The following is a 16,312-nucleotide window of genomic DNA, read 5'->3' on the forward strand; positions in this document are numbered from 1 at the left end:
TCCCACTCCAGTATTTTTGCCTGGGAAATCCCATGGACAGAGTAGCCTGGGTTACAGTTCAAGGGGTCACAAAGAGTCGGACATGACTTGGCAACTATTGTCTCTTAACCCCATACTCCTAATTTCTCTCTTCCTCTCCTTTCATAACTATGAGTTTGTTTTCTGGGTCTGTGAGTCTATTTCTGTTTTGTTTATAGATTCATTCGCATTATTTTTTAGATTCCACGTGTAAGTGATATCATATAGTATTTGTCTTTCTCGGTCTGACTTATTTCACTAAGCACAATACTCTCTAGCTGGTGTTATTAAGAGCATCTGAGAGATGACTGACTCCTTGAGGGGAGGAGCTGGCACCAGGGCAAATTCTAGTTGATTGTGCCAGGAAACGTGGCCTCAGAGTATGTGGAACCGCTCAGTGGGTACCAATCAGCTCTCTGAAGAGAAGTCTGGTCCAGCTGTGGGTCTGGGCTGCCCTGTGAGGGGGACCTAGACCCACAGAACCCTTACCTGAGAGGCCTGGGAGGAGCCGTCAAATTCCTCCTGGGCTGTCCTCCGCTGAGGGACCCAGGCGGGGACCACTTCTATTTGGGGGGGTCTATGTGAGAGTTCATGCCAGTAAAGATTCTGCTAGGAAGAAGCAAAGAGGGAGGGAGGACGTTTGAGAGCTCCTGAGAGTTCAGCCCTCTCCTTATGCAGACGGGAGGGTCTGAGGCCCAGAAGAGTTAAGCCATCTGCCTTGAGTTGCTCAGCCAGGGAGTTCTCAGCTGGGCCCTGGTCAGAATCAGGCCTTTCCCACTCCGCCCCAGCTGCATCAGATCCTGGGCCTCCTCTAGGGGGCACTCTTCTCATTGTGTTGAATGTCACCTCCCTGGGGTCCTGCAACTCCAGGGCCTGCTAATTGGAAAGCTCAAAGCCCCAATTCCCTTCAGAAAGATCACCGGCATGGATCAGAGTGCTTTTTGTACATAAGTGTTCAAATTAGAGGTGGGCAACTTTCCGGACAGTTACTATTTGGCTCTTACAGGCCACTCCATCTGTTGGCCCCTCTCAGGCCTGCTGTGACAGCATAAAGCAGTCATAGACAATAAGTCTGTGTATTTCAATTGAGTTCCAATAAAACTTTACTTATGGACACTGCAATTTGAATTTCACTTACTGTTCACATGTCACAAGGGACTCCTCTTTTCATTTTCTTCAACACTTAAAAAATATAAAAATCACTCTTAGTTTGCAGCCTATACAAACACAGGCAGCAGGCTGGATTCTGCCTATGGTTCACATGATTTGTTCATATTCTTGCCTCTCCTGAGGTTTGTAAGAGTTATAAAAGTTGGGGGCACAAGTGTAAAACCCACTTCCTACAAACATACATGGACCACAACTCAGTGAGGTTAATCTTATACCATAGCTCCCCATCTCTGGGACACTTCTGCCTCTCTTGAGAAGTCACAGGGTCCCCTAGAGAATGTAGAAGAGGCCAGTTTTAAAGCAACCTTCTGCCACAGACTGTCTAGAACCTAAGTCAATCTTGCAAGTTATGGTCACCAAGGTCCTTTTCAAGATTTGTTCCACAAGCAGAAATCCCAGTGATGCCCTCTCAGCAAACTGGCAGTAGCCTGGGCTATGGGACACAAGAGCAGAAGTCACATGACTGTCCCTTCCAGCTGTGTAGTTCTCATTCCTACATATGAGTGCTCACCCACACACTCCTATGAACACCAAACCCAAAGACTAGAGTTCAATGTTACGCTTCCAACATGGCCCTAGGCTCTAGAAGAACAAAATAACTCTAAGTCCATACTAAAGTTGGACTTGAGATGGAGAGTGAAGCGGGAGGAAGATTCTACAATTTGCAGGCTGAAGGAGACAAAAAGGAATAGGGGGCAGTAAGTGGAGAGAACTAAGAAAGACAGGGGGCAAGGAGGTAAGGAGGTTTAGATGGCAAACTGGAGTCTCCCCTAGTCAAGAAGGAGCCCAGACTTACTTTATGTGAGAGGTATTGTAGGTTTCTTTGAGGAGAGAAGTGATGTAAAGAAAGCAGGGAAATGCATTTTAATCTGGCAATATTGATTAGGACAGTAGAAAAAGAGGCAGAAGGTTCAGGAGAAATGTCTAATTCTGGAGTATTCCAGGGGTGAACTCAAGGGAAACTAACCTATAGAGGTGGCCCCAAAGTCACACACAAAGCCAAGTGCAAAGATCCTTCCAAAAGAAGGGGAGGGAGGCCCAGATTCACTAGACCTTGAACTGTGGTGTTGGAAAAGACTCTTGAGAGTCCCTTGGACAGCACAGAGATCAAACTAGTCAATCCTAAAGGAAATCAGTCCTGAATATTCACTGGAAGGACTGATGCTGAGGCTGAAGCTCCAATACTTTGCCCACCTGATGAGAAGAACTGACTCATTGGAAAAGACCCTGATGCTGGGAAAGATTGAAGTGGGAGAAGAAGGGGACAACAGAGGATGAGATGATTGGATGGCATCACTGACTCAATGGACATAAGTTTGAGCAAGCTCTGGGAGTTGATGATGGACAGGGAAGCCTGGAGTGCTGCAATCCATGGGGTCACAAAGAGTTGGACTGAGCAACTGAACTGAACTGAACTGGAGGACCCGACAGAATCAACAGGGCCTCCAGAGGACCTGGCCAGAGTGAGTGGACAGAGACAGGATGTTGGTGGAAGGAGACTCTTTCTTGCTCTTAGGAATCATCCAGTTTGTCCATACGGACTACAATTAGTATAAATATAGTCAGCCTCCCATGCAAAACTCCAGCACTCAAGCTTCCTACAAGCTCTTTTCTTTTCTCAATCAATAGATTTTATCTTTTAGAGCAGCTTTTAGTGTGCAGCAAAACTGACCGGAAAGTACAGAAAGTTCCCACATCTGCCCCGGTACACCTGCCCCACTATAGACACCCCTCCACAGGTGGTTCATTCATTCTGATCAGTGACCCTGCATGACACATCACCTATATCATCAGCCTCCTCCAAAGTCCACGGCTTACATTAGGGTTCACTCTGGGTGTTGTACATTCTGTGGACTTTGACAGACTATAGTGACACGTGTCCCCCACTTACAGTATTAGCCGGTATCATTTCACTGCCCCAAAAATTCCCTGTGCTCCCTTTAGCCATCTCCTCCACCCTCTTACTAACTACTGATCTTTTTACCATCCATGGTTTTGCTTTTTCTGGAATGTCATATAGTCCTTTACTTTTTGAAAGATAAATTATGTTATTTTTAAATAACACCTGCAGCAGTACAATAATCAAAAGATGTCATTTTTTTTTTTTACAAAATCTCTCTCCAACAGCCACCCTCACTCACCCAGTCCCCTTCCTACCAGCTCACACGTATGCAAGTGTGTGTGGTGACTTCTGAGGGGAGATGTTGAAAATGAGGTGCTAGCAAGACAATTAGGTAAAGAGATGGGTAAACATAGGCAACAATGGGAAAGGAATTCTGGTGCCAAGGCAGACTTGCATATGTAGATTCAGAACCCCTGCCCAGCGGAGCCGCTGAAAACAGCTGAGCTGCGAGTGGGGGGGGAGGGGGGGGAGCGCAGTGAGCACAGACCAGAGATGCAGGCTTGGAGAGTTCCTCCACTGCAAGTATTTCTTAGAACCTCCTGGGAGGGAGGCGCTGAGTGGAGCACTGGGGTAAGGAAAGGTGCAGACAAAACGGGTTTGGGCAGGAGGCTGCAGGGCTGTGTAACTACTACAGCATCCTGGAATGAAGCCAAGGAAAGAGTCAGTACCCAGATTGAGAAGTAAGGCTTCCCCGATGACTCGGGGGTAAAGAATTAGCCTGCCAATGCAGCAGAGCAGGAAATGGCAACCCACTCCAATAGTCTTGCCTGGGAAATCTCACGGACAGAGGAGCCCAGTGGGTTACAGTCCATGGGATGGCCAAAGAGCTGGACACGGCTTTAGCGACTAAAGAACAACAAACAGGAAAAACAAACAAACAAGGAGGGACTCTGGCAAAAAGAGGTGATGGTGAGAGCAACTTCAGCTGGATCCTAGAGAACAAAGCCAGATGTTGAGGGACTAGGGGATGCACTGTAAAGAAATGGAAGCCAGGAAGAAAATGCTTTATGACAGGTCATAACCCTTTATCCAAAATCTTTGGAGTCAGGTGTATTTCAGAGTTCAGACCTTTCTGGATTTTAGAAAGGTAATACAAATGCACACCACCATGATAGATTAGATGTAACACAGCCAGCAGAGTCAGGGATAAGTTCCCCTAATCAAATACATCAATATTTCTGCAGCAAATCATACAAATATTCACACCAAGTGGGACCAATGAAGATCACAAAGTTTGAGCTCCACCTTAAGAAAATCTTTTTGGTTTTCAGAGTTGTTTTGGGTTTCAGAGCAGATAAGAGCCAGGTAAGGGATCTGAGCTGAGTTTCTTTTCAGGTTTTGGGTCGAGTATCACAGACTTGTTTAATATCTGAAATAAAGTCTTTTATGGCCATGAAGAGTGAAGGTCCCTCAAGGGGTTTCATGCATGTGTTCTTCTTTTTAACTGGACCCTAAGTGGCTTGCAGACAGCATTCCAGTCTGATTGTCTTTGGGTCCTCAGCACAGGGCAAAGCACTTGACCCTTGGTACATCCCCAACAACTTTTGGGGCACTGAATTTTCACGACTTCTAATAAGCCTTCTGCACAAGACTTACCTCTGTCCCAACTTGCCTCTTTCTGTGGCCCAACCTCCAGCCTCTGTCCGCCCAAGCTCCAGAATTACTCCTCTATTGATATGCAGCTGACACATCCTATTTCTCTTCTTAAATCCAAACTCAATAGCCATCTGTTTGTTCTGGTATTCTAGCACTAATTGCCATTCCTGATTCTGTTTGATATGTTTGACCTGGTATTTTAGAACTAACTCTTAATTGTGTTTTTATTTAATATGGATAGCACATATAAAGCAAGAGCATAAGAAGTGCTATATAAATGCAAATTTTATTGTATTTCACTCCAGACCTCAGAGACTTGCCAAACTTGGTTCTGCTCTGAAGAAATTTTCCCCTAAGGGCTTAGAGAAGTCTCCCTCTCTCTGAAACAGCTTCTTCAAAGTTGGGCAAAAAGACACCAACACCCATCCTATATCAGTCAACATCCCAGTGACTGGTCCATCAACACCAAGGACTTTAAATTATACCGAGTTCTGTGTAAAATTAACACAACTCACAGTAGGTCATGACATTTTTTGCCCTGATTGTGTGAATTGGTTGAGCATTTTGCATTAAGAAGTGTCATCCTAGCTGGGTCACTATGACATTATGTGAAGTTCAAGTTTGCAATGTGAAGAGTACTGCTTTCATGTTCTGCTTTTCAAAGGACAGATTCATCATTACAAAAATGTGCCTTTAAGCAGTAGATAATCAGTACTACTCCCAAAGCGTCACTGAAATTTTTCAAGATAAGGTATTCCACTTCCAGGAAGTGTCTGAAGTTATCATTTTAATGCGATTTCAGACCTTGTGAGAATGGAGTATGACATCGGTTGACAGCCAAGGAGTAATTCTTCTGACTTGTGAATCACCCCATTCAGGGGCCACTGAGTCACCACACTTGGTCCCTATGCCCCAGTCAGCCAAGCTGGCCCCCATGCCACATACAGTTTAGTGCTCCCACTGGCCAGGGGCTTAATTTTGAACTTCTCACCCTGACCCATTCTTCAGGCCACATTCCAAGCAGCTCTCATGTCTTCTGGCTTTTTACATCATTGCAAATTCTTCCATTTCCGGTTTGTCCCCTCTCTTTAGACTTGGCCCTCAGATTATCTTCCAAGCTATGACCTTGACTTTCTCTTAGCCTGTGCATGACTGGATGAATGAATGGATTTTATTTTCTATTCTCTCTTAGTCATTGATTGCATCCCATTGTATTTCTGAAACAGTCCAAATGGATTATACATGTCTGCAATGTGAATAGCATATTTAGTTTTCATTGCTGGGGACAGAAAATGCTTGCCATTTCAAGAATCTTTCTATCTTTACTGGTTTATTTAATACATTCTTTGTAGCCCAGAGCTGGTCATGGAAAATTACCAACATTCTCCATTTGTGGCACATGGCCAAGCCAATGAAAAGCCACCAACATTATTATGAAGTCTCTGCTAATAGCTGATATTCCATGTGTTATCTCATTTGTGTCACTGTGAGGTTGACTATGCCTCTACGGTTGTTGTTCAGTCACTAAGTCATGTCCCTCTCGTTGCAACCCCATGGACTACAGCACGCTAGGCTCCCCTGTCCTTCACTATCTCCAGGAGTCTGCTCACATTCATGGCCATTAAATCCGTGATGCTATCTAATCATCTCATCTTCTGTCACCCCCTTCTTCTTTTGCCTTCAGTCTTTCCCAGCATCAGGGTCTTTTCCAGTGGGTCAGCTCTTTGCATTGGGTGGACAAAGTACTGGCACTTCAGCTTCAGTATCAGTCCTTCCAGTGAATATTCAGGGTTGATTTCCTTCAGGATTGACTGGTTTGATCTCCTTGCAGCCTGAGGGTCTCTCAAGAGTCTTATCCAGCACCAAAGTTCAAAAGCATCAATTCTTTGGCACTCAGCCTTCTTTATGGTCCAACTCTCACATTCATATCATTTCAGTTCAGTCGCTCAGTCATGTCCGACTCTTTGCAACCCCATGAACCGCAGCACGCCAGGCCTCCTTGTCCATCACCAACTCCTGGAGTCCACCCAAACCCATGTCCATTGTGTCAGTGATGCCATCCAACCATCTCATCCTCTGTTGTCCCCTTCTCCTCCTGCCCTCAATCTTGCCCAGCATCAGGGTCTTTTCAAATGAGTCAGCTCTCCGCATCAGGTGGCCAAAGTATTGGAGTCTCAGCTTCAACATCAGTCCTTCCAATGAACACTCAGGACTGATCTCCTTTAGGATGGACTGGTTGGATTCCTTGCAGCCCAAGGGACTCTCAAGAGTTCTCCAATACCACAGTTCAAAAGCATCAATTCTTCAGTGCTCAGTTTTCTTTATAGTCCAACTCTCACATCCATACAGGACTACTGGAAAAACCATAGCCTTGACTAGACAGACCTTTGTTGGCAAAGTAATGTCTTTGCTTTTTAATATGCTGTCTAGGTTGGTCATAACTTTCCTTCCAAGGAGCAAGCATCTTTTAATTTCATGGCTGCAATCACCATCCGCAGTGATTTTGGAGCCCAGAAAAATAAAGTCAGCCACTGTTTCCCCATCTATTTGCCATGAAGTGATGGGATTGGATGCTATGATCTTAGTTTTCTGAATGTTGAGTTTTAAGCCAACTTTTTCACTCTCCTCTTTCACTTTCATCAAGAGGCTCTTTAGTTCTTCTTCACTTTCTGCCATAAGGGTGGTGTCATCTGCATATCTGAGGTTATTGATATTTCTCCTGGCAATCTTGATTCCAGCTTCTGCTTCCTCCAGCCCAGCGTTTCACATTTGTATACGCCTCTACTATTGTTGGTCATTAGAAAACCACATGTAGACTACAGTTGTTAAAGAATATAGGAATTGCACAAGAACTGAAAAGTCCACTTTTGTTCAGGTGGCAGTACCAGTAATGACAAGGATGACCAAGAAAGGGTGGTGGGGAGGTGGTGGTTTCTACCTGGAAGGAGAAACCAAGTAAAGGGTCAAGAACCGAGTAATTTAGGTGAAAACTTGAGCCAAGTTCTACTACTTTGAGACACCAAGGCCTACTAAGGGTTCTAGAAGCTGAAGAGCCACTCCCAGAAGTAACCAGTGACAGACAAGTGAGCCTCAGAATCCAAGAAATCTGAAGGCCATGGAGAAGTCCACAGAGGAAGGTCAAGGTCAGGAAACCAGAAAGTCGTGAGAACAACATTGAGAGAGATGGTTGTGAAGGGCTTTGGTTAAGAGTCAGACAGACACTCATATCTTATATGTGAAATGTAAAAAAATACAACAAACTAGTGAACAAAAGAGAAGCCAACTCACAGATATAGAGAACTAGTGGTTACCAGTGGGGAGAGGGAAGGGGGAGGGACAAGTTAGGGGTAGGGACTTAAGAGGCATAAATTCCTATGTATAAAACAAATAAGCTACAAGGATGTACAGTGCAACCAGAGAATACAGCCAATATTTTATAATAACCATAGAGCATAACCATTTAAAAATTTGTGAATCATATTGTATACCGATAACATACATACTATTATATATCAACAATACTTCAATTTCAATAAAAGACCAAAAAAGTAAAAATAAAATCACTTAGAGCTTATGTTCAAGTCCAAATACTTGAGTGATGAGTAGTATACTACAATCTCTCTGAACCTCAGTTTTCTCAACTGAAAGAAAAGGAATAAGAATAGTAGCCTGTATCCCCATAAGGCTGAAAGGATGAAATGAGATGATGTATGGCGGGTACTTAGGCAAATCCTTGGCACCTAGAAACCATGGAATAAATGGTGATCACTATGACACCAGTCATCCAGGGGGTGAGGTCATAACAAGACACGAAAATAATTGCCGTCTGCCTTCTTTTTGTGTTTTACGATAGAGCAGGAATGGTGACCTAAACCTGATCGGCCCCGAACCTGAGAGAAGGAGCAGGAACCTAATTGTCCCCAATTGAATGAGCATCTTGTGGCCACTGGGGAATCCTGACACCAGCCTGAAGCTGAGTGGGAGCTGAACGATTCAGTATTCAAGAGAGGCTGTCTGGACCACAAGCAGGCAACTCGCTCCTGTAGCTAAACAGTGCCTATCTTACACTGATTCTAGCCTAGACCACCAGCAATCCGAGTAAGATTGTAATCCACTTTTTCTAGACCATGCTTTAGAATCACACCCTTGATTGGCTTGGTGGGATGCTTATCAGCAGCTCCATGAATCTGGCTGTTGAATTTACAATGCTGAGGACTTATTCCCTTGTACCACCTATTGCCCCTTTCTCAGGACATAATCGAAGCCACAAGGCCAGGACTTCTCCAGAGCAACTGGTGTGCTTTCATCTGTGGAAAGTGTGATTTTTAAACATAAGGCCAGTGTTCCTCTTTGCTTTGACCTTTAGGAAACTCACAACTGAATTTACACCCTGTTGAGCAAATATGCAGGCCCTTGGGTTATACAGTTTACCCTAAATATTTTTGTTAGCTTAATTTCAAGATTCTGATTCTAGATCAGTGTCAGAAAATGACAGCCCATGGGCACATCCAGCCTGCTTCCTGTTTATGGGTCCAGAGAACACTATAGATGATTTGACTATTTTCTACGACTGCTTAGGCAAAGAGCAGAATTGATACTCGTACCAGAAACTGTGTGGACCCAAAAGCCCCCAATCTTGCTCTAGACTTATTTCCTTCCAGTCTTGATTTTCCAATTGTGTTTGTTTTGGAAGTTGCCTCAAATCCATTTTAAAAGAAAGCAGATTCTAAACAGTCTAACATTGGGACTTCCCTGGTGACCTACTGGCTAAGACTCCATGCTCCCAAAGCAGAGGGCCTGGGTTCGCTCCCTGATGGGGGAACTAGATCCCACGTGCTGCAACTAGTAAGAGTTCTTATGCTGCAGCAAAGATAAAAAATTCCACATGCCACAACTAAGACCCACCACAGTGAAACAAATAAATAAAATTAAAATAAATATTTAAAAAATAAAAAAATCTAACTTTAAAGAGAGGCAAATAGGGCCACTGGATTCACTATGGTTCTCAACACACACATATACACACACACACACACACACACACACACACACACACACACACACACAAGACTATAGGAAATTGGAACAACCCTCCCTGGTGTTTACACAGATATTTTACCCTGATGCACAGAGCTATTGTCAGAGCAAAAGGAATCATCACATTTCCCCAGACTGGATTTCAGTCCTGGGTCTTGAGGATTCCTCTCGCCTAGAACTCATTAATATTGTTCTTCTCCCTAAGAGCTTTGCTAAGTTCCTCCCAATAATCCGTTTTCAGAAGGTCCCACTAGAAGCTAAAAGAACTACTGGGCAAGGAGAAGAGCACACAAGGAGCCTGAGAAGCCTGGGAGAGCAGGAGGCAGCCTGTGAGCCTTCCCACTCAGCGTCAAGCTTGACATGGAAATTGGATCATGGTGATGACAATTATGAAAAATAAAAACCTGATTTTTTTTCATAATTAAACCCACATGCAGATAATAATTGCTGTTACGGGTTTAATGCCCAGACTTGTTTTTCTTCCAAAAAAGTGGAAAAAAAAAATCAGTCAGGCTTTAAGTTAGTAATGCTCTTAAATCTGACTTAATAAGGAGCAAGACATCTGATTTTCAAGGTACTTGGTGTTTGGTTCTCGCTAGTTGAAAGTGGTTTTATTTTTCTCTCCACACAGGATATATCTAGGAAGAGCCTTTCATCAAAAACAACCAATTTCAGGGTGTATGTTTATTTTATACAAGATGTACACGTTTTCCAAGATCAAGTTTAATTAACAAAGCATTGTACAGTCTTATCTAGCAAAATCCTGAAAATGGAAGTTGGCCATTAAAATGTAAACCAGTGTATCATTAAAATTGCGAGATGATCTTGGTCTCTCTCACAGCCCAATATCAATGCAAAAAGACTGTATTTAGGAAGAAAATTTATGGCTCGGGTTAAAATAAACAATAGACCCCTGAGAAATTTACTGAGAAAGTAACTGTAGGGACTTTTTCCCTGAAACCCGTTCAAGCCTTAAGCAACTGCAATTACACTTTTCATCTTACAGTAAATACTGTCTTTATCATTAAGAAAAAAAAAAACCCTCATGCTTAGCCTCTTAAAAAAATGACTTTTCCTCCTCTACTCACCTAAATAGAAAAACAGTGTTTTACATTTCTGGTGAAGTCATAAGGAAAATCATGAAGGTCTCCATCTCATGAAAGAAAAATCATATGGGCATCAAACTTAAAACTGTATCTTGGCAGAATCGGAAAGATACATGGCTTCCTTTGGTTTCTTCAGAACATAAGAGAATTTGAATCACTCACATTCTTGGCCTCTTTTTTCCACCCACACAGGGAAACCAGGAGGAATGCACGAATCAAAGAGCCGCATTCCTCTTGGCCACAAAGTACTCACACTTGGCAAATGGCAAAGATTGGGGTCATCATTTTTTAAGTGATTGCCAAGCAGTGAGGAACTCAGGCTGAGCGTAAATAACAGCCTCATCCCTTCTAGCCCCGTGCCCGTGGCGTCGACCACAGAGCTTGTCTGCAGGTAAAAAATCCAAAGTTCTGTGTCCTGAGGGGAGGCAGCACCCGCCTTGACTTCGTAAGCAGGACAAAAGTCCTTTGCTGGGGCAAGACTTTTTGATGTCCCTGTAAATGGTTTCTGCATCTAGTCCAATAGCATGGGTGTGGAAGTATATTTTTTGCAACCACAAGGATGTGCAAATTTATTTATAGTATAAACGGTCCTTTCCACAAGTCCTAGCTGTCAACAGCTCCCTGTTTTCCTGGAGTACCCCAGGAGCCAAGAATGCTTTGTTTCTGAAGCTTGGTACCTGGAGAGCTAAAATAACAATCTTGTTAATGAGAAGACAGTGAGACTAACCGCTGTTTTGCAGTGTTTCCATGGGCCATACCTTTTAATTGCGGAGTGCTGGCAACTTAACAGACTGTAATGAGTACATTGTCCCTCTTTTTTTTTGCAAGCAGACCCTTAAGCGCGATCGAAACAGGAGTTCGTTTTGTGTACAGAGCGGAGAAGACTCTTATTAAAAGCTGACGGAAGCGTTTGGAATGAGGAGTTTATTTTGACTGGTGAGGTATGTCTTGATAGTTTGCATTCAGATGCCAGAGAAAAAAAAGAGATAAAGTGGATTAGCCTCAATCATCTGGGAGATGACATTTCTCGCCGTGTTTGAAGTATTTTTATGAATTAGAGAATGGGACTGATTTCGAAGCCTAAATTAATTTAATCTGTTTGCTTTTGTTTGATGCCGCAGCTGCATCGACACACCCTCCTTCTTTGAAAAATCTTCAGCTTCGAGGGTCTGGGTGTAGAAGAGTGAGTGCAGCCAAGTGAGAGGGGAGGGTGGGGGCTGCGTTGAGTGGGGAAAGGAGTCAGTTTTCAATTTCCCCCGGTGGACGTCTGGCATTCTCCAATGGGGTTTTGTCTCCAACTTCAAGCTAGACTCTCTCACACTTGCCCATCATGCTTTTTATTAAATGAGAACTTGCCAGCAGAAGCCAACAGGAGGAAAAGAAAGGAAATTATTATCCCAACTCCTTTCCCTCTAGCACGTTTTCACTGGGGTGGTGGGGGGGATCCCTTCAGGATGAAGATGAAAGAGGAAGAAAGGTTCCCATCGGTCATGGCCCATTAACAGTGACTGACACCCAGTTTGCTGCACATTCAGTGAGTCCATAAAACCCCAGTTGTGTTTAGAATCAGAATTCCTTTGGTGCTTTTGATGGGCCAGTATGCTCAAATTCTTGATAATCATGCATATATGTCCCCAAATCTTCCTAACTCCACCTCAGAAGGTGAGGACTGTGCGTTTCTCCCTAGGACATGGAGGAAGTATTCTTACAATGAATAACACTGTCTGAATGTTCACAGTCCATGTTCCCAAAACCCTCAGTTACTTAAAAGGAGATTGAGTTAACCTGGTTCATCTCAATATCAATCTATCACCAAGTAAGTTTGGCTTTTCACAACCTGATACACTGATGAGAGATGATTTCGAGGCTGGGGCGGGGGGAGTGAAATCTGCCTATCATGATTCGTGATTCAGGGTTTCAGATAATATAACTCGCCTCCCCACCCTCAACTTGGTCTGAAAGGAAAAGTAGATAAGCTGCTATTAGAGAAAAGAAAATATGTGTAGAAATCAGAAGGGGCAAGCAAGTAGTGTCCAAGGATGGTCCCATCCACCTGGGCAGTTTCTGGTGGCGGAAGTTGCTGAAAGTCTACATGGCATTTATGGATTGACTTCTAGGAGGACTTTCAAAGTTGTAAGGCAGAGAAAAGGAAACCTGAAGAGTTTTCTGATGAACCTCATTTACCAGGGCATTTGCCTTGTAACACAAGTCACCCTATGTGTAGAGTGTTTTGGATTCAGGTTTGAAAAGCTGTTCCTGCCACTTGGGGTTAGAATCACAGCCCCCTGACTGTTTGCACAGGCACCTTGAGCTTAGAAAGTTTAAAAGCAATGATAAATCTCCTTAAGCCTTTGAGATGGCAAAACAATCCCAAATCTGCAGCGAAGGCCCTGAGAGGTTAATGATCTTCCTCCAGCAATAGGGACAGCTCCCAAGGGAGCCCCGCAGGAATTCCAGGCTATTCTCTAGGCTCCAGCTCCAATTTTCATTTAAATCAATCTCTCTAAGCCTCTGTTTCCTCTTCGGTAAAATGGGAATGAGAATTCCTGCAGGACAGGTGCCAAAAAGATTCAGTGAGAGGATTATGTAAAGCATTTCAACCCCAGTTTTGCAGTGTCAGTGTTATGCTGTAATTACGGTTACTGTTACTATTACACTCATCAGACTGCATCTCCTTCCCTCTGGGAATTCATTTCGAGGTTCTATCTTCTGATCTTTTCTGTAAGACAGCTATTTGCAAGCAAACGAAGGCTACTCTTAGCCAATATAAAACGAGAAATGATTCTTCTAGGGGTACCTATCCTGCCATCACTGGATTTTTATAATGATAGCACATTAGAAAACAAAACACTCCTAATTAATACTCACCCAAGATTGCAGCTTTAGCCAAAATATACTTCTGTATTCTCTTTGTGAATGTTTGTGTGCTAAGGATCTCAAGTTATCTAATTTTTTTTTTTCTTTTGGCTGCTTCGGGTCTTAGTTGCAGGCACAGAGGATCTTCGTTGAATCATTGGGATCTTTCAGGGTGGCGCATAGACTCTCTAGTTGCGGCTCAAGGGCTCAGTAGTTACAACACGCAGCCTCACATCCCACAGCACGCAGGCATGTGGGATCTCAGCTCTCCGACCATGGATGGAACTGGTGTCCCCGCATGGCAAGGCAGATTCCTAACCACCAGACCACCAGGGAAGTCCCAAGTCATCTAATTTTTGGAGCACCTACTCGCTGTTAAATATCATACCAAATACTGAGGAGGACATAGAGAAACGTCAGAAAAAAACTATCTTGATTCAATCCGTTTATGAACCCACTGTCGATATAGCCCCTTTATTAGTCTGTCACCTGCAAGGGACAGATTCCCAATTGAGGCTGGCTGAAGAATAATTTATTCGCTTGTGCACCCAATGGAGTCACAGAGGGGTTTGCTGAAGGAGAAAAGATTCTACCTAGAAAACAGAGAGATGTCAGTGCTGGCTGTTACAATCCACCACACCTCCCAACTGATAACAGCATTTTCCTTATTCATACAAACCACACCCCCATAGATGTCACGCGAGTGTATGTTCCTCGGTTCTTTGTCTTGTCACAACAAAAATTTTGAGTGACGGACATTAAAGCCCCTTGGCGGGTCACAGCTCTCGGAGGACAGACCGTGTTATAGCTCTTAAATAAATCAGTGTTACAGTTCAGTGTTACAGCTCTACTTATTTAGATAATAGCAGGAAAATCCATCTTTGAGGCGTGAGGGCACGTCGATCCAGAGACGCGAAGAGAAGATCGCCCCATCGTGCAGGGGAGAGAGAGGGAGCAAAAAAGAGAAAAGAGGGCTTTGGCTCCTCTTTTTATATGTTTCTCTGTCCTTGGGCCTGTCTTATATAAATTGGACTTAGACAGGAGTGTTGTTTGTTTTACCTGAGGTTCTCACTCCGGTCCTCGGACCTTCCTTTGTTCTATTTTCGCGGGCTTTCCCTTCCAGGTCTTTTAGCCACCACCATTTTGGACTCTTTTTCCCTATTCTAACTACCTAACACTACCTAGAAAACAGAGATGTCAGTGCTGGCTGTGACAATCCACCACACCTCCCAACTGATAACAGCATTTTCCTCATTCATACAAACCACAGCCAGAGTTCATACAAATACCACACAAACAAGAACGTCTTTTTTACATTGAAAAAATGATGATACTTGAATCTTCCAGGAATTAAGTCAAAGCAAACTTAAAAAGCAGATCCATTGTTACCAAGGGATCTGCCATAGGGATCAGTGTTTCAATGTCGTCACTCAGCCTAATTCTAGAAACCTGACACCTTTGGTACCTAGAACAGATGGAGAGGTGAGAAGAACAGAAATGTGCTCTTCTACTCCACCTCCCATGCCGGGCAAGCCAGGCATGCGGCTCTGCCCAGTATGCATGGAGCCAGAAATGAGGAGTCCTTTTCCTGTCGACTAGCCCTCTAAACAGTAAGCTCTCGTGGGGCAGCAGGCAGACCCACACTGCTCACAATTTACTGAGCACAATTTATTGTGATGTTTCGTGGGGTGGGGGCAGAGAAGTGAACAAAACAAAATCCTTTTTCTCAGGGAATTTTCCTTCCCACGGACTAAACAGGTAAACATACATCAGATGTGAGAGGTGCTAAGAAGAAAGTGGAAAGACAAGAATAGAATGCTCCAGGCTTTTCCTTCTCTGGGGATCCTGGAAATTACATCAGGGAACGGTCCCGGTGGCAGAGGACCAATGGGGTCCAGAGTCAAGACCCGCCCCCTGACTCCTGCCCTTTTGAAGAGCAGCATTGGTCGGGGTGGAGGAGAGGGGTTGCAGTAAGAACCCAGGTTTAAGGCAAGTAAGATGAGAAGCTGTTGCAGAGTACTGAACAGAGAATTGATAGTATTAGAACTCTGGACAGGACCTGCCACCTGAAAATATGCCACTTTGAAATAAGAATTATTTTGAGTTGTAGCCATTTGCATTCCTGGAATCACTTATCTGCCTAAAAGCTTTGCTTTCCCCAAGAACTCAATTGCCATTAATCCCTTTCCAGAGAGCAACTCCAGTCTCTTCTAGAGACACAGCACCTCACCCCAGCAGACAGTGTCACTGAACTACTGTGTCGCCCATCTCTTCTCCTGTGAGCCCATTTATCTTTCAAAAAAGCAACTGCTCTCCCAGAAGTGACCCTTTGTCCCTCCCCATCCCCTAAGATGATGGTACAGAAACCCTAAAATCCAACCACCTCCTTGAGTCACGTTGCCTTGTGAACACCCCTGCCCAGGTAGGAAATTAAATCTGCTTTCTTTTCTTGCTAACTAGTCTTTTGTCTATTAATTTGCAGGCCCTCTAGGAAAATACTGGACAGAGAAGAAGGTTTTTCTCCCTGACACTGTCTTCTCTTTAGACAACTTCTGTTCCACCACTGACCCATTCATATTTAGACTGAGTACATGAAAACAGGTTTACTTCCAGAATTTGTGATATG

Source organism: Muntiacus reevesi, chromosome 2 (genome assembly GCF_963930625.1).
Source record: "Muntiacus reevesi chromosome 2, mMunRee1.1, whole genome shotgun sequence".
Taxonomy (NCBI): domain Eukaryota; kingdom Metazoa; phylum Chordata; class Mammalia; order Artiodactyla; family Cervidae; genus Muntiacus; species Muntiacus reevesi.